At 39.5% G+C, this 18,689-nt stretch overlaps 1 protein-coding gene and 1 long non-coding RNA gene across 2 annotated transcripts in view; one reads left to right on the plus strand and one right to left on the minus strand.

Moving 5' to 3' along the window:
- Positions 1 to 18,689, plus strand: part of LOC105491228 (WW domain containing oxidoreductase) — a 1,122,875-nt gene that overhangs the window by 798,812 nt on the left and 305,374 nt on the right. The gene's annotated exons all lie outside the window — the stretch shown is intronic.
- Positions 1,998 to 18,689, minus strand: part of LOC112428295 (uncharacterized) — a 46,654-nt gene continuing 29,962 nt past the window's right edge. Inside the window, exon 4 of the long non-coding RNA XR_011616123.1 lies at positions 1,998 to 9,312. This is a non-coding gene — a long non-coding RNA (uncharacterized lncRNA). The remainder of the gene's footprint in view (positions 9,313 to 18,689) is intronic.

An 18,689-nucleotide genomic window follows, 5' to 3' on the forward strand; every position in this document is an offset into this window, starting at 1 on the left:
TTTTTTTTAATAGGTCTTGTCATTTGTAAATGGGGAAGGATCACTGAAAACAAAAATACCCTTGCCTTCTTCCATCTGTATTTTCTTTACTAAATTATCCAGTCTTATAAATATTTGAATAACATTTGGTCAGGATAAAATCTTTCCTGTCAGCTCAGTACAAGAACACTTTTTGGCTCCTGAGACCATAACAGTCAGATAAATTAATATTGATTTGTTAGAAAATAGTTTTCACTCTGTCTAAACATCTTATTCTGGGCTCTTGAACCAAAATTATGAATTTAAAAGCAGCAAAATAGTTCTTCACAGTTTTCCCAGTGAAACTAATTATGGGCAGATTGTGAAAAATGTATTGGATGTGATTTCCAACACAGAGTTCTGTTAACCAAAATTCGGAGAAACTAGAGGCTCAGTGTCTGATTTATTTGAGCAAGTTGCAATTTGGTAGACTGGAGAATTTATGTAAATAGTTTTTGCAACTTCCATAGGGATAGCTCAATACATTAATATCTCACGAATGGCAGAAGATGAAGGGGAGACTTTTTTTTTTTTAACTGATAATTTGATTTACCTAATAGAAGGATCGGATTCTTCCCCCTTCTTATTTAAGTCTATATATTAAAGAACATTTCACTTACCTGCTGTATACATATGCAGTGTGTAGAATTTGACTCAATTTAGAGTTGAGTTTTAATTACATCCATGTACAGGGATGGGGATTGAATTTTTTTTTTTTTTTTTTTTTTTGAGACAGAGTTTTGCTCTGTTGCCCAAATAGCACTATCTTGGCTCGCTACAACCTCTGCCTCCCAAGTTCAAGTGATTCTCCCACCTCAGCCTCCTGAGTAGCTGGGATTATAGGTGCCCACCACCACACCAGGCTAATTTTTGTATTTTTAGTAGAGATGGGGTGTCACCATGTTGGCCACGCTGGTCTTGAACTCCTGACCTCAAGTGATCTGCCGCCTTGGCCTCCCAAAGTGCTGGGATGACAGGCATGAGTCACTGCGCCTGACTGTACTTTTTTTTTTTTTTTTTTTTTTTTAAGTAAAGTCTACCCATACCCATTGTAAGCATTTGGTATTTTTTCTTTTGGAAAAAAAGTGCGTTTACTTTTTGCCTCATGAATCTCTGAGTTCATTTTATGCATTCTGTATTCTACTTTATTTACTCAATGTTATATGAGAAAATAAATCCTAAATGTAGTTTTTAATGGTGGCTTTGCAAAAGAACATTTCCTCTTCTTTTGGACATTTGCTTCCAATTTTAAATAACACATCATTGAACATCTCTGTACAAAATTCCTTATCTGATCTGCAGAGAAGTTTTAAGATAGATGTCTAGAATTTCATCTCACATCTAAACTGTTCTAAGAGCCTTGGTACACATTGATATGTATTGTCCAATTGCTTTCCAGAACCTATGTAAAATATTACAAATAAAAACATATACGCATATAAAATATACATGAAGGGAGAAGTAAATGTAAATGAAAAGAAAAACATATAGAGAAAGAATATGTCTAAAAGAAACTGCAGAGGCAGCTATAATTAAAGCCCAGGAAAGACTATGAAATTCTGGTTCCACCTAAAACAGCTGTATGGTAAAAAGTTTATTGAGAGTCCTTGCTTCTTGGAAAGCTTTGTTAGAGTCTTATGGGATTGTAATGCACAGGTACAGGGGCAAGGCTACTTTTTCCTCCAGCTAGTTCACCAAAGCATCTATCATATGAAAGTGAATATAAAATTCTTAAAGTTGATAGAGTCTGCTGGGTTAAGGAGGAGAAATTTCAGATTTCATACTGTCCATCTTAAACCTTTTTCTGAAATTGGAAGTGAAGAAGCGACAGTCTGGCTGTATGTGTGTTTGTGGTGTGTGTCTACGTAGTCTAGGGCTAGATTTGGGAACTGTTTTCTCCCATAGGTTAAGCTGAACTAGACCGTATGTCAAAAAAGAGTCTCAATGTCAACTTAATCCATTGTCATGACTATAAAATGCTATTTCATTATACAGGCGATTCCCCTGTGGATTTCTCCTGTCTATGCAGCCCAACTCTATTTTAATCTGTTACAACTTTTCTTTCCCCTCTCTCCCAAGTCCCAACATTTTGGAATTACTCAATGTATTCACTTCCAAGGCATCTGTTTGATATTTACGCAAATTATGAAAGTAAGGTGGGAAGGCAATGAAGGCAACAAAGTATATAAAATATACACACACTCATATAAGAAATGACTACAGACACCTCAACAGCCTTCCAAAACACTTTAATCATTTTCTTTGGGAGTTGAACAAGTGGCTGAAAATCCCAAAATCCATCACCCAATGTGAAAATACAAAAGGCTCAGATAAGATATGTGTAGATTCCATAAAATAGTGCATTTGAATTCCCCCAGGTCTTTTAAAGATAAGGGTTTTCCAGATGTAACAAAAGAAAAGAAAATTTCCAAATCAAAATTCCCATTTGCCTTTCGGGATGTTGAGTTTTCTCCACATTTGTGCAATTAAGAGTTTTGCTGAGTGAGCTTAGGACTCTGTCTCTTTAAGTGTTTAACAGTAATTGGTTCATGTCCTGGTGTTCATTGAAAATCCTAGACATTTCATGTAAAATCTTCTTAATGAGGGGATGAATTTTTCATTCACATTAGAAAGCTCACTCTGACAAACAATTTCTAAATAAAACTTTGGCGACATGACATCCCACATTGGACTTGACAGAGAGGACAGGTGCATTAGAATATAACTGTATGGCGATCCTTCAAGCTGTCAGCCATGAATATTTTATTTCTTAATGAATCATCTTTGTGAAATGAACTTTCTTGTTGTAGTGTCAGTGCCATTTACAACAAAAAGCTGGCTCCTTTTAAAAGGTGAGCTCCTTAAAGATGCTGATTCCTGCATAAAATGTTTAACCCTACCCGAGGTGTTGGGTAATTGGCAGCTTTGTGCTTTGCTTCTCCCTTCTGAAAGTGACTTGAGAACCCACTTCGGGCTGGTGTGATTACAGTGAGGAGAAAGCTTTCCTTGATTTGCTGTTTCCTTCTCAGAACTGAAATCCCAGGTACCTGCCCAGAGGCAGCCACTTTGGCCCTTGGGTCCCTGTGGTTCCAGGCGTTACTCCTATTGTTTTTGTAGTTGTCTAGGGATTTAGTTTCTCACATCCTGAGGCCCACTAGGTGCTATTAGCTGGTGCTAACCAACAGGTCTAGGCAGAAAGCCTTTCTCAGGATCCTAGCTTCCCTGTCTTCTAGAACTCAAAGACGGCTTTTGTTAGTTTTGAGGATGGAGACAGCTATCATTCAAATGATGGGCTTAACCATCTCCCTGCTGACCGAGCCAGAACTTATTTTTATGTTGCCACTAGGAGTCTTCTGAGATGCTCTTGTGGCTGGGTGTACAATCGCTTTGCTCATCTCTAGACACAGACTAGACAACAAAATACGTTCCCCTAAAATAGCCCAGGGTTAGTTCTGTGCCCTTTGTCACTGTTGGTACAGTTGTAAGAGGATATTGATTTTTTTTTCTTTTTAATTCATGGTCTCAACTGTGTCTCAAGACTGCCTAGCAGTCCTTCTGTTTACTCGATCTAGTTTGTCTTCCATTCCTCACGGTGGCAATTGCGAGCTTCTCCTTTCCCCCCAAGCTCCATAGTCTCCCCCCGATGCCCTTAGAAACCTTCCCTAGTCCGTGCTCCACACCACCTCCACTTCCCCCTAGAAGCTGACCGTTTATCCCATCCTGGCTGACTTCTTTCCTTTTGCAAGGAGGTGTCTCTCTTTGAATTCAACTCGGGGGTCGGTTTCACTGCCTGCCCTGTGGAGCCGACTCTCTGTCCCACCTTTCAGGAATATGGCTTCATGATAAGATAATAGGGATTTGCACCAGGCATTGGCAAATGACAGGCATTTTCTGTTTCCTTAAGTAAAATGTCATTAAAGTCCAGCCCCACTCATTCGTTTATATATTGTGCATATCTAATTATTTTCACACTGCAATGGCCCATAGTCAAATACTTTCTATCTGGCTTTTTAAGAAGATCTTTGTCCCCCTGCACCCACCACCCCAATTTATGCTATAGATCAGAAGCCTAAACCCTGCACACTGGGTCCCCCATCTAAGGATCTGCAATGAAAGGCAAGCCGACTTGGTGTGTCTCAGAGTAATAATTCTTGCCCTTGGCAGTTAATACTACACTGTTGCAGCTTCAAATATAATGTATTTTAATGCTCTGCATCAACCATAAGAATTGGCCTGTGTCCACTGGTCTCCACTAGGAGAAACCCAGGCCAAGCTTGAAGGTACTAAGCATGCCCAGGGGAAATGGAATACGCTAGAACTTTGTTGTTTCCTTTTCACTAGGTTTAAGTGAGAATATTTGCGAGCAAACTCTCAGTGTGGGCAGGTGACAATTTCTGCAGGTATTTTTTCCCCCCTTTTAACTTGTGCGGCATAGTTCCCTATTTTGTTTTGTTCTACCTCTGTGACAACAGCTGCCACCCAAGGTTTAAAGATACCGGTGTCCTCACCTTCAGAGCAGGGGTTATGTTTGCGGTCTCTGGTGAAAGTCCATACTATATGATGAATTTTCTGTTAATATAAACTTCCACTGTTAATAAGCCACCCAAATTATTTGTATTAAATTAGAGGTATACCATCGTAAGTCTCTTCTTTCAGAAAATGAATCTCTCTTTGTTTTTTGTTTTTTTTCTGTCTCCTAAATGTTAGGAATTTTCTGAAATTTGAAACCAAGTGGCACAAAAATATTGCATTTATTACATAATTGCTCTTAGGGAGATACACATACACACACATATACACACATACACATACACACGTTTTTTCCTAAACATCAATATTGTAACAGTTTTGAAGCACATACACATACTGACAGATACGTTTTGTAAATGAGGCAAATCTATGATTGAAATGCAATTGCTTAAAAATGGAAGTTCTAAAAATAAATAAAAACAAACATTAATAAATAAAAGCCCCATTTTTATATTCTTATTTGACCTCTCATCTCTCTATCATTCCTAATCCTCATGTTCTTAACGGACATCCCTCCCATCCCCTCTGGGCCTTCTGAGACTGTTCCCCCAAATCACAGTCAGGAGGACTTGTCCACAAGTTGCTGTCTGAACTGGGCAAGCCTCCTGGCTTCCCTGAAATGGTGCTGATGTCTTCACTTCCTGCCACCTTGGCAACCTCTGTAGTTGCTCTCTTTTTGCCAGGGGAACAAATTAAGAGACAGAAGAGTGATAGTGTCTAGATGTGATCTGCTCACTCAGCCAGTATTTTCCATAGCCAGTCTTTCCCTAGACCAGCATCTGAGCATGCCTTGTCTACAGGCCTCCTCTACTATGATTTACTGATGACTTTCTCATTCACTTTCTGTTTTTTATGTAAGTGCCAGCCTTAGCCTTGTTCAAGGTAACAGTATACAGGAAATCATGGGTTTCGAGCATGTTTTGTTAATATTTAGTAAAACGCATTCATGGCTATTATTATAAAGACTTTAGGTGCATTCCTGCACCACTTAATAACTGAATCAATCTGCTTTCATCCGGGGAACAAACCTGTCTTTGGTTCACACTGTTTGAGGATAAAAGGGAGGATACAGTGGGCCTCATTCTGACAAATGTTTAGTAAATCACAGGTTGCCTTTCCTCAGTCCCTCAATATTATTGCTAGTCTGTTTCACAGTGAATAAAAAATTCTCCCAGGTGGATGAAAAAAGTGAAATTTAGATAATTTTTCTCAAAAATTAAATGGTTTAAATCTTCCTTTAGTTCTCTTTTTTCTGCCCTCCCCTCTTCTGTACAATCTGTTTTTCACCCCTGTTGTCTCAGTCCCATCTGATATTTGAATGACAGTGTGTAATTTCAGGTTTAGGATTGTTGATCTGTAAATCTCAGCCTAATGCTTTCACCTCCCGGCTTTCTCCTAAGTTCACCCTCCTCGCTTCCCTCCTTCCTGCAAGGATTCTACACGATTGCGCTTCATTAAGTTATTTTTATAATGAGTTCCTGTTACCAGGGAATACAGAGTTAAAAAGGTGATCTCACTAAAAGTAATTAGCATAAGACCTGCTGGACCTGTAGAAGTGACTGGATGGTAATCAATAGCAATATGATTACACCCATGCAGCAATTATAAATTATTTAAAACACTACCCCTAGGTTACTGACTAGTTGCCTTTAAATTAAATTCTCTGTCAATAATTGATGCAAAGAATTAATGTGAGAACACCTTCAGTTACTGAAACTTTTTTAAGGTGGCATAAAATATTGAACTGTTGCCCGTCATTAGCAGCTAGGCTGTCTGTTTGCTCTAACATCCTTCTTTTCTAAATTGGTCAAGAAAGACTCTCAGATCTTGAAAGATGACAAATGATTTGGAATCCACTGCTGGGTATTCTTCTAAGGGCACTGAAATGTCCCAATGAGAAATTTCATATATGAAGGCAAAGGAAAAAAAATTAACCTTTAGATAATGACCGATTATACTTCTTCATCAGCTCTAACAAATGAAGGAGAAGAGTTGGTTTTCTGGAGTTTGCTTCAGTTCTTTGTTATGGCCAGTGTAGGTCGGAGAGGTCTTACCTAGCTTGAGAAATCAGAACCTAGGATATATAAGCTGTCAGTAGTAGTGTTTTAAAACTCTAGGCCTATAATAAAGTAAAAAGTATGTCTTTGATAAAATGGGTTATTTTCCTTGCTTAGTGAATGTCTTCTTTCTCTCTCTAAACATTGTCACTTGCAAAATAATGTTTTTTCTTTCATACTAATTCTCTACAAGCAATGAGAATGGCGGAATCTAGGAAACTGCATACGAAATTCAAGGATTGGAAAGAAGGAGGGGAAGTCAACTATTAGCAACCGTAGCTCCTCTTTGATCTCAAGAGGCAAGAGGTACTCAATGAACCACGGGCTAAAATAAAAAAAAAGAACCACATGTTAAAATGATTCCTGTGCCTGTGTATGTTGCTGGACTCTGGGGTCACAGGATGGCTGAAGGGATGCCTTTGAGAAATTAATACCCTAATAAGGGAAACAGATCCTTTCATGTTGGTGCAGGAGATGTTCTAGGCCTGGTTCTACCTTTAGTTGGAATGGCGATCATGGACAGATCACCCCCGCTGTCCAGAACACATGTCAAGAAAGGGGAGCCAGACAACATCATTCTTGTTCAAAGCATCCTTCCCCCACATTTTATCCAAAGCAACTCCGCTTTTACCCGTGTTACCCACTGAGGTTCTGCGTGTGTGAAACACCAGGTCACCTGCAAAAATCAAAACAATTTGGCGTGCACTGGGCTAGGTAAGTATCCATGGTCTTTCGGGCGGGTGATTGTGATGCTATAGGAGCCGGTGTCCTGTTGACGGCATCCCACAGCTTTCTTCCCTCTGTTTTAGTTTTATTAGCCACGATTTGGACGAATCTGCAGTTAGGCCAACGGCTGCTGATCCAGCTGGATTAAGGAACCCTGCTGTTTGAGCATGCTGGCTTCGTTCATTGGTGTCTCCTACGCCAAGCCCTAGGCTTGGTTACAAATGGGTGGTGAAGTGTCTGTTCTGTCCTCAAGCACTCACAGGTAGCTTAACAGTAATGCCTTGGATTCCTTCCTTCAAGAGTGATAGCAGGAAGCCCAACTTCTCTGGTAGCAGAGCAGCGGCCCTCGAAGCAGACCCTGAGGTCAAAGGATCACTGGAGTCAGGAGTTTCCATGTCCACACTGCTGAGTAAACTGTAGTTACCCACACAGACCAGGAGGCTCTCCAGGCTGACAGGGTCACAAAGACACACGACTATGAGATGGAATGACTATAACTAGAAAATAAAAGTGGGGAGGCCCCCTCTGGACCATCCTATGCCTGAAATAAGGGACGACATTGTTCTTTTTTATGTACCAACCTCCCGGTGCCACACTAAGCACAGAGTCAGGCCTCGAAAAATACCAGTCCTTTCGCCTGTCCCCTCTTACATGGTTTGAATCCAAGAGGCTGTCATGCCAGGCTCCCCCATTCAGTATATTTTCTTTATGTTTAAATGGTTTGGATTGACTTCTCTTTTCTTTTCTTTTTCTTTTTCTGTTGCTACTTAGGAAACCATCTCCAGGCTAGAACAAATGCCTGAAATAGAGAAGGGTGAGGTCACTGCCTAAGACACTTCCTCCTCCACCCACTCCTCTCTCAGACTCAGCTGCTTCCACTTCTGCCCACATGGCTGCCATTTTAATTTTTGCTTAAATGTTGCAGCCAATATTTCATGTGTTGTTTTCTTCCTTGCCTGGGAGACTCTTTTGTCTGAGGTTCCCTGGTATTTTCCGGGGACCCTTCTAGCACTTCTGTGAACTCATTAGCTTCCCCTTGTTCCAGAAAATGTCTGTCATACATTATGTGCCTTTCTCTGTCTTTCTCTGCCTCTCTCACCTTCATCGATCACACTTTTGCTTCACACAGGTAACAGGAAACCAAACTCACATAGTATCTTCTGTTTTCCAGCAATCTAGAACACAGGATTTTCTAGATGTGTCTTTTGAGTTGATGTACAATATTTTTCTTGACAGATTTGTTACTGGCTGAGCAGATATTGTGTCTGTGATATATCTGAGTACCAAGTACCCCTGATTACCATGGAGTAATGTCTTTTATTGAGGCTTTTATTTTTATTATTATTACTTTTTTTGAGACAGGATCTTGCTTTCTTGCCCTGAAAGGCGTGCAATAGTGTAGTCATGGCTCACTGCAGCCTTGACCTCCTGGGCTCAAGCAATCCTCCCACCTCAACCTCCTGAATAGCTAGAACTACAGGCAAGTGTATTGTGGCAATTGTTAATGTTCACTTTTATTTCCATACTTAGCCTTGATAATTTAATTTTAAAGAGTTATGCAACACATACACACACGTCTAACTGTTGTGTTATTGGGTTAATGGGAATGTTTTAGACTCAAGCCTGGTTCTTTGCCTCTGTTCAGCACAGCAAAGGATACACCTCAAAGTGTACTATTGAACTTCAAAGTCAGTAATGTTCAGTGGTGCTTCAGCATGTAGATCAGAAAGTCCTAGACTATTTTTTGTCTAAATTATTGTTTGTAGTCAACCTTTGTACTTGTTGGAAACACAGACTTGAGATTGGCTTTCTGCTCTACCTTGTTCACTGCTGCAGCTGTAATCCAGCCTGATTCTAATTTGTAACTGGAGATGGTTGTCTTCTTTTTTTTCCATGAAACAAATTGATTGATGCGTCCGGGGAGCAAGGTGGTACTCACACCTGCCCAGCCTGCTTGTGTGTGTCTCAAGGTGGAGTGAGGCTGTGGAAACAATAGAGAGAATAGCGTGGAAGGCCATGTTGCAGTTAAACAAGACTGAGAAAGAACACGGGACTAAAACCATGCCTCGAAGATGTTTACAACCATATGAAGTTGACCTTGAGACCCCAAGACGGGCTTCAGTTTTCCACAATGCAGCTATTATGAGAAACACAGTGACTAAACGAGCACCATGCGTAACTCAGTTCTCGGAATTTTCAATCAGAAATTATCTGATGACGGGACCAATTCTTATTACCATAGTTCCAATGGATCCACCCAGGATCCACCTCCACAACTAAGCGTGCAGAAGCCAGAGATCCCATCATGCCACCGGGCACCGGTTTACGAGAACTCTATGTCTTATCTTGGTAGTACGATTAGGAAAACAAACACAATGGTTTCTGCCTTCAATGTTTCCATGGTAAGGGTAGTTATTAGACATGTGCTAAAGTGTAATATCCGGTTTTTCAAACCACATTTCAAAGTTGATAGCATCACTGGCTTTAAAATCACTTTTAAAGAAGCTGGGCTTACCCAATTAACAGAAATAGAACCTGCCTGTTTATCAGTGGGTTTGCCTCACTTTTCTGTGGGTTTCTTTTTTCTTAGTTATGCATTAAGAAAAGAACTCAAGTTTCTATGTATACAACATCTTCCTTTCTGATTCCTGGTACCCTAGAAACACAGCGGTTCACTGAAGAGGATTTGTGTACTGTCTCCTCCGTGGGGTCAGAACATCATGCCTCTTTCTGTTCTGCCCCATGGCGGTGGTGACGGTGGCCTAGCTTCCATCCTGTAGCTTCTTGTGTTTTTCTAGTCCACCAGTCCATCAACCCTGTATTTATTATCAAATTTATACTGTCCACAGGCAAAGATCTTTTCCCCTTTAGAATTTAATAGGAGTGTTTGGAAACCATTCCGTGGACACCCTGAGCAGCTTGGCAATGCTGACCCCAAACAAGAAATAACTATCATTGTGTTTTCCTTCTACTGATATTATCTTGCCCATTGATCTTTAAAAAGTTCATTGGTCAAATTGATGGAGGAACGCAAGACTTAAATGTAATATGGTTCTGGCAAATTCTGAGATGCTAACAAAAACAAGTTTTCTTAAGAATAATGTCAACTGACTCACAGTGTCTGACTCTATAAAGTCGAGTGCTCTCATGCCAGGAAGCTGATACAGTTCATGAAACCTCATTCTTTCATATTACTCCTGTCTTCTCTTTGGAAAATGATAATCTCATGAATTTGGTCTTGACACTGACATCCCAGGAAATAGATACTTAATTCCACTCTCTTTTTTGAGAAAAGAACAGTTCTCAAACTTTGTTTAAATTTCCTTTTCACAGATGAGTGATAACCAAAGGTATTTCTGAAAGGGCTCTGAAAACATGCGGGCAATTGCTCTTTAAAAATAAGATAGAAGTAGTAGGTTTTATAAAAGAAGGAAATAGAAATACTTCAGCAGAAAAAAAAAAAAAGGTGTGCTAAATCATGTTTTAAACATAATTATATCCGGAATGCACTTACCCATTTAAAAAAACAAAAAAAAAAGGCACCAAAAGTTTCCTATTGTTTTTGTAAATTTGCTTAGTCATTTTCAGAAACAAAAATTTGGGAAAAGGATTGTACAATGACTGGCTTCCCAAAACCATTTTGTGTTTACAAAGTTATCAAAAATGGGCTGGGACTACTGATGGTAATAACAAAACCCAGGGCCCTCAATTGTGTTTTCTACATCCGTTAGCACATTGAAGCTACACCACAAACTTGTGAGGCCAGTATTGCTTCCCCTACCCCTTCGCTGTCTGAGGCTGATCATTAACTTGCATAAGGTCAGATAGCTAATGAGAAACAAACCCATGATAATGACCTGGGACATTTGACACCTAAGCCTACTCTCTTTCCACAAAGCTTGATGTACTCAGATAGTAATTAATAAACAATTTCCTAAGTAATCTTAACCTTTTCAAGTATTTTTGTAGATTGGATTGTAGCACTCAAAAGTAAGGTCTGTTTTACTAATATAAAATTGGACCTGAGAAATAACTTTCTTCACAAAAGTGTGTGTGTGAGAGAGAAAGAAAATTTATATACACACACACGTATATATATTATTGAGACATAATTTACTTAATTTACATTCTATAAACTTAACGTATTTTAAATATACAGTTCTCTGGATTTTGAAAAACGTACACATGTACATAATCATGGATCCACCACCCCAATTAAGATATAGAACATTCCAGGGCCAGGTTCAGTGGATCATGCTTGTAATCCCAGCACGTTGGGAGTCTGAGGAGGGTGGATCACTTGAGGCCAGGGGTTTGAGGGCAGTCTGGGAAACATGGTGAAACCCGTCTCTACTAAAAGTACAAAAAAAAAAAGAAAAAGAAAAAATAGCCGGCCACTTTGGCGTCTGCCTGTAACCCTAGCTACTCTGGTGGCTGAGGCTGGAGAATCGCCTGGGAGGTAGAGGTTGTAGTGAGCCAAGATTGCACCACTGCACTCCAGCCTGGGTGACAGTGAGACAGTCTCAAAAAAAAGCTCCAAAAAAACAAAAACAAGAACATTCCCATCACCTCAGTAAGTATCTCATTCTCCCTTCCAATAAATCCTTTTATTCCCAAAGACAAGCATTCTTATTTCAATCACTGTAACTTTGTTTTACCTGTTCTAGAACTTCATTTAATAGAAATCATACCTACTGCTTTGTATGTGGCTTCTTCTGCTTAATGATGCACATAATGTTTTTGTGATTTTCTGTGTTGATGGGTGTATTAGGGGTTCTCTTTTTCAATGCTGGATAGTAGTATCCTGTGGTGAAAATACACCACAATTTGCTTATTTGTGTACCTGTTGATGAGCATTGGGTTGTTTATATTTGTTGGCTATTATGAATAAAGCCACCATGAATATTCATAAGTACTGTATACATGTTTTTGTGCCCTTATATTTTTATGTATTTTTGACAATGACCTAGGTGTGGAATTATTGACTCTTAGTGTGTAACTTTTAAGAATGCTGCCAAACAGTTGTCTGAAGTAGTTGTGTATCATTTTAAACTCCCACTAGAAGTGTGTGAGAGTTCATGTTGCTTCACATCCTCATCAGCAGTTTGTAATTTCAGTCTTTTTAATTATAGCCTTTTTGTGGGTGAGAAACGCTATTTCTTGCTAGTTTTATTTTGCATTTTCCTAGTGACTAATGCATCTTTTTATGAACTCATTGGCCATTCCTATATTTTCTTTCTGTGAACTGCTCATTTACATAATTGGCCATTTTCTAAAAATTGGATTGTCTCTTTAATATTGAATTATAGGAATTGTGTATGTATTTTGGATAAGGTCTTTTTTTCATATATACTGTGAATATTCTACTATGTCTTGTCTATTTATTCCTTAATGATATCTTTTGAAAGGCAGAAGTTGTAAATACTGATAATGTCCAATTTATCTTTTTCGTTTGTTTAGTGCTTTCTTGTTCTAAGAACTCTTTACCAATCCCCAGGTCACGAAAATATTTTCCTAAGTTTTCTTCTAGATACTCCATAACTTCAGTCTTTACATTCAGATCTATGTTCTGTCTCAAATTAATTTTTGTATATGGTGTGAGGTAATGGTAGAGGTTTATTTTTCTCTCCATAAGAATCTCCAGTTGTTCTAGCACCATTTGTTCAAAGACTAATCCTCTCCTTATTCAACTTCCTTGGCATCTTTGTCAAAAATCAGTTGACTATATATGTGTGGGTCTATTGCTAGACTAGTATGTTCCATTGATCTAATTTTTTTTTCTTATACCTACTGCATTGATTGCCTGGAAGCTAGGTAATAATAAGGATTCAAACTTTGTTCTTTATTTCAAGATTTTTTGAGTTAGTTTAGATACTTTACTTTTACATATACATTTCCTGATCAGCTTCTCCATTTCTTTTAAAAAGCCCTGCTGGGATTTTATTTGCTTTGGTATTGAATCTATTGATCAATTTGAGGAGAATCAAAATCCAAAAGTATGAAGTGTTACCATCCATGAGCATGCATCTCTCCATTTATTTAAGGCTTCTTTAATGTTGAATGTGGAGATCTTATACTTTTTTGTTAAGTTAACTCTTACACATTTGATTTTTTTATGCTATTGTAAATGGCGTGATGAAATTTCTTTTTTTCAATTGTTTGTTTCTAATGTATGGAAATACAGTTGATTCTAGCAAAGTGCTCTCATATCTGTTGATCTTACAATTTATTTATTCATCTTTTCCTTTGTGTTAAAGAGATTCTGTATAATTTTCTATATCTCTGAATATAGTTTTACTTCTTCTTCTCCAATGTTTATGGCTGTTGTTTCTTTTTCTTATTTTAATGCACTGACTACAGCCTGTAGGACAATGTTGAACAGAAGTTTTGAGAGCAGACATCATTGCTTTATTTGGGATTTCTCCATTATATGTGGTGCTAATTGTATGTTTTCTGTACCTATTCTTTATTAGATTGAGGAGTTTGCATTAATTTCTAATTTACTGAGAGTTCTTTTATAAATGTGTTTGTATATATGTTTTATATTTTTCTTATTCTCACTATCTGCATATTAGAGGGAGTTTAACTCATTGGTTAAAAGGATTTGTTCTGGAAGCCTAACCCCAAATCTTTGAACTGCCTAGAAACGTAGCCTGCTATATTTCCTCTGTATGTCAGCTTCCTTTATCTGTAACTGGGAATGTATACAAAGACCTTAATACAGTGACTGACACACAGTGAGTTCTCCATAAAAGTAAGCTATTATTTTAATATTACGGCAACCATGGAAACAATGGGGTTTATATTTCAGTGTCCTGAGAAACACTCATCCTGAACAATGGGAACATTGGCCACATCAGCCACTGTCAATTTTAAATACAATATATGATGACTAGTTGATGAGTTGATCTTGTAAGACTTTTACACATACCCAGAATGGCTCTACTTTTTCATATTCCAGTTTTTAGTTTTAAAAGTTTAAGTAGATCTGTGTGATCCCTGAAGAATTGTGTGCAAAGTAGCATTAAGATGAAAATCTTTTATATTTGTGTTGTAGCTTGGAAAACCAGCGCGTGGTCTGTTTTGTTCCACCGGCTCCTAAGGTTCAGGTATTAACATAAATACAGCCCATTAACACTTGTTCCTCTCTGTCAGGACATAAATTAAGTCTGCAGGTGTTCCATGAAGCTGTACCCTTGGTACTAATTAAGCCTTGATAATTAGGTTTGTTAAATTCAGGACTTTAAGCTTATATTCTCTCTTTGGGCTACCAAAACGGAGATGTGCAATATACACGCCCTCCCCCACTATTTTTTTTTTTTTTTTTTTTCTGCAGAGAGCATTGCTGCTCCTTCTCTATTTTATTTCTTTATTACTATTTTTTTAAATGAAGGAGTCAGTAACAAACTGTTCGTCATTTGCCGGAGTAGGGTGTAAACCTTCATGCAGACCTGTACATTTGTTTATGATGAGATTAAAGTCTTTTCTCCTCCTGTTTTGTGTCAGCTCAGACAGTGAAGGGGAAAGTTTCCAACCTGGTTTCTCCATACACTGAACATGCTGAAATCTATGCCTTAAGCCCAAATGAACTGTCACTCAAGAATGCACACTCATATCATTAAAAACTATGCATGTAATCTGCTGGGCGCCCAAGTAATTTGTTTTTTTATTTTTCCTTAAAAATGAGACTTTTTGTTAGGAAAATGATATATGAAACACTGAAGATCCTGTCTCACAATTTTCAAGAAACCCCACAAAAGTCCCTATTCACATGAGAGTTTTCTAAACAGAGGTTCCAATTTGGATATTTCATGGCCTTCAGGTTATTTGTAACCAGTACACAAACCACAAAATCATAATCAGATAGATTTTCTTTCCAGCCTATCTTTCCTCTGTGGTTGCTTTATAAATCTGTTACTCATCAGATCATATGTTTGGTAAATGCCACTTTTCATTTTGAATAAATGGAATCATAAAAAACAATTCTACTAGTACCACTTTCGATAATATTCATAGTGATCATGCTAACTTAATAACCTCTCTTTTTTATTTGAAGAATATTAAATAAAATTGTACTTTTAATCAGAGGCTTTTTTTAGGAAAAAAAAAAAAAGGATAGTTGATATTGTGGGAGACTGCTAAAATACAGATTCATCCCATATTTTCTTTAATTTTCTTCTCCCAAGAAGAGCACTCATTAATCTCTCTGGAAGGGTACCACAGTTTTCGTAAGCATTCATATTTTGAAGTTTCCAAGAACATGTTCTACAAAATGGACCGCTGCTCTCTTTTCGGACCCAACCCTTGTATCAGAGTTTGCACACATCTAGAAGTTTCCGTTCTCTCTCTCATTACCTTTCTCCTTCAAGTTGGGATTCAGAGTCCATTTTCACAGGGCAAAATGCAGAGTTTGGGTCCCTTCCTGTCCATGAGAGTAGGTGCCGAAGGAGATAAAGGAATGAAACCATAGACTTTGAAAGCAGTAGTATGGCAGTAATCCAAAGGTTTGTGGGAGGGCAAAAGATAACAAAGTATGTGTTTGCAAAAATAAGACTATGTCATGAAAGCTTTAGAATATCCAACACATCATAGAATATTTTTACAGAAATATTTTGGATGGAATTTTGGTTTTAATTCTTTCTCTTATTTTCCTGTTCTTTTCCCTCCCCCCACCCCCCAACTTCTCTTTCATTTTCTGTTTTGCTCCTTCTTTTCATAAGTAGCTAGTAGTCGGGTTTTTTTTTTCTTCCTGTGAGACAGGATCTCACTCTGTTGCCCAGGCTTGAGTGCAGTGGCAGGATCTTGGTTCACTGCAGCTTCTGCCTCCCAGGCTCAAGCCATCCTCCCACCTCAGCCTCCTGAGTAACTGGGACCACAGGCATGGGCCAACACGCCGGGCTAGTTTCTGTATTTTTTTGTAGCAACAGGGTTTTGTCATGTTGCCCAGGCTGGTCTTGAACTCGTGTGCTCAAGCGATCCACCTGCCTTGGTCTCCCAAAGTGCTGGGATTACAGGCGTGAGCCACCGCGCCCAGCCAGATAGTCAGTGTTCTAAACAGTGGTGTACAATCCAACTCTGCCGCTGCCCAGTTCGGAGAAGGGATGGCATAAATTCTCACGGGCATTTCCCACAAATCTGAGTGCACAGCAAGTGAGGAGCGTCTCTCCGCACCTCACTTTTGGGCTGATCAATCCCATTCCCACTCCATTATGTGTGTATTTCTAAGCGGCAGATTTGCCTTAGGAAATGGAAGAAGGGGATGAAATAGTGACCAACACAAAGTATTGGGTTGGCGGGAGTTGAGAAAGGGCAAAAACCTCTTGGATAACCAAATGCCGCAGATTTCAGAGCTGGATGACAGCATCTACATCCACCTCTGCAGGAAGCAAGGGAAACATCTCTCTTCGGGAGAATCGGGCAGCCTGCAGCTGAGCCGATGGTGTCTGAAACCATCCTGGGTACTGTAGTGTCAACAGCTTAGCCTGGTTACTTTGCCACCAAACCCCACCAAACGCCTTTGTATCTTTTTCAGAACTGCATCTCTGCAGCATAATTGATATTACAGGGATGAAAAGTGTTCTGAGTCCTATTATTCCCCGGGTAAAGAGTCACCGCTGATTAATTACCTCAAGGACAAGGGGACGGTGACTTTTTCTCTTCACATCCGAAGTCCCTTGTATCCCGCAGCTCCACGCGGGGCGGGCGGGAGAGGCAAGGCTAAGAGGTGGATGAAAGGCTGGGGTTAAGGCATTTCACAATGTCAGGCATCTTGTTAGACTGCGGCTCTCCAGGCCTTCCCCCGTGACTGCTGTGGGGACTGGGCCAAAGATATACCCGAGTAGAAAATCTGACACCAGCTTCCCAATTTTCTCTTCTGCTCTCTTTGGCTGCAACCCTTTTACCATGGCTAAACCACTAGACCAGCTCTGCAGGGAGGGCAAGACCACAGCAGCTCAGCATTTCCCGCTCAGGGAAAAAGGCCAGGTTTTTTTCTTAGTGGAAATCCACTTTTCCATCCACTGTCTTCTAAGAATGACAGCAAATCTGTTGTGCTTTCCTTTGCCCTGTCCTCAGGTTCAGCCTTAGTCTGCCTGGTTTTGCCCCCTCCGTCTCATTTTAGCTTCCCATCTGAAATACAAGAGAAAAGACAGCAAGGACAGAAGAGTTCCTCTCAATGTCTTGTAAAGCTGCAAGGTAGTCCCGGCTGAGTCGGGGGTCCACATTCCTGGGTCTGTCCTTTTGTTACTGGCGGAGCGTGTCCAGATTCTTGGCGTTTTGAACAAATAATTGGACAAAATGCACAAACAAAGCAAGGAAAGAATGAAGGAACAAAAGCTGAGATTTATTGAAAACAAAAGTATGCTCCACAGGGTGGATGCGGCCCAAGCAGCCACTCAAGGGCCTTTTGGGAGAGGATGGGGAGCAGGTAATTATGCTGGGACACTAGGCGTATGTCAGGATATCTGGTCACCCTATCTGTGATCTATGACACTTAGTACTTTCTAAAAATCTGGGACCTTTGCAACTTCTTTTTATCAACGCTTAGTTCTATGTTACTGAGTGCTTCTCAGTTAAGTGCAGGAAAGAAAAAAACCATTTTTTCTCCTTTAAAAGAAACACACACACCTTTCTTTTATTAGTATTACATTCCTTTTCCCACTCACTGCTCCTGTTGGTTTTCCAAATTGTCTTCCCATCCTTGCCCTACCTCCCAAAAGAGTACCTCATCCTATAGTGTTATTGTAACTACAGAAAATATATTTTCATTCCTTCCACTTCATGCTTTCAGCTAGAAATGTGAGTCTCTGAGACCTGTATTCTTAAGGTCAATTAAAAAATATTGTGTAATGAGGCCTTCAATGGCTCTGATTTAGAACTGACCCTATATGAGTGGTTATACCCCTGGACACCAAGCTGCTGGCCTGAGCATGAGGTTGATGGCCAATCCCAGGAGAGGAGGAGGAAGAGAAGGAGGGGGAGAAGAAAATTGCCTGCTACTTTCGGTTGTATATTGAGCCCACACATATTTACTTCCAATATCAAGCAAATCTAAGAAAAATTCTGCTTTAAAGAAAGAAATGTAAATCAAGTGACTGTTGATGGATGCTTGGAAGAATTCTTTTTTCTTTTTGGACAGGCTTTCACTCTGTCACCTAGGCTGGAGTGCAAGTGGCCCAAACATGGCTCACTGCAGACTCAACCTCCTGGGCGCCAGTGATCCTCCCACCTCAGCCTCCTGTGTAGCAGAGACCATAGGCATGTTGCATCACACCTAGTTAATTTTTGATTTTTCTGTAGAGATGGGGTCTCACTGTATTGCCCAGGCTGGCCTCAAACTCCTAGACACAAGTGAACCTG

Source organism: Macaca nemestrina, chromosome 18 (assembly GCF_043159975.1).
Source record: "Macaca nemestrina isolate mMacNem1 chromosome 18, mMacNem.hap1, whole genome shotgun sequence".
Taxonomy (NCBI): Eukaryota; Metazoa; Chordata; class Mammalia; order Primates; family Cercopithecidae; genus Macaca; species Macaca nemestrina.